This window comes from Poecilia formosa, unplaced genomic scaffold (assembly GCF_000485575.1).
Source record: "Poecilia formosa unplaced genomic scaffold, Poecilia_formosa-5.1.2 Scaffold82, whole genome shotgun sequence".
In the NCBI taxonomy this organism is placed as follows: Eukaryota; Metazoa; Chordata; class Actinopteri; order Cyprinodontiformes; family Poeciliidae; genus Poecilia; species Poecilia formosa.
The window spans coordinates 135387-135624 of NW_006800021.1; positions in this window are offsets into that span (position 1 = coordinate 135387).

Consider the following 238-nt stretch of genomic DNA (forward strand, 5'->3'; position numbering starts at 1 on the left):
AAGAAAGAAAGTCAATAATAACCGAGAAAAAAATCATAGGATCACATTAATGAGAGGAAAATAAAACAGTTCAACGGTGTCCACAAAACAAAACGAAACAAAAACGTTTTGCTCAGATCAGATTGGATATACAGCTGCAGGCTGATATATGGATGTGAACCCACGGCCTTTCCAAACGCTCTAATTACAGTGTTGGGACTGGCTGCCAGCTGAGAAGCAACGCATGGAAAAATGGCCC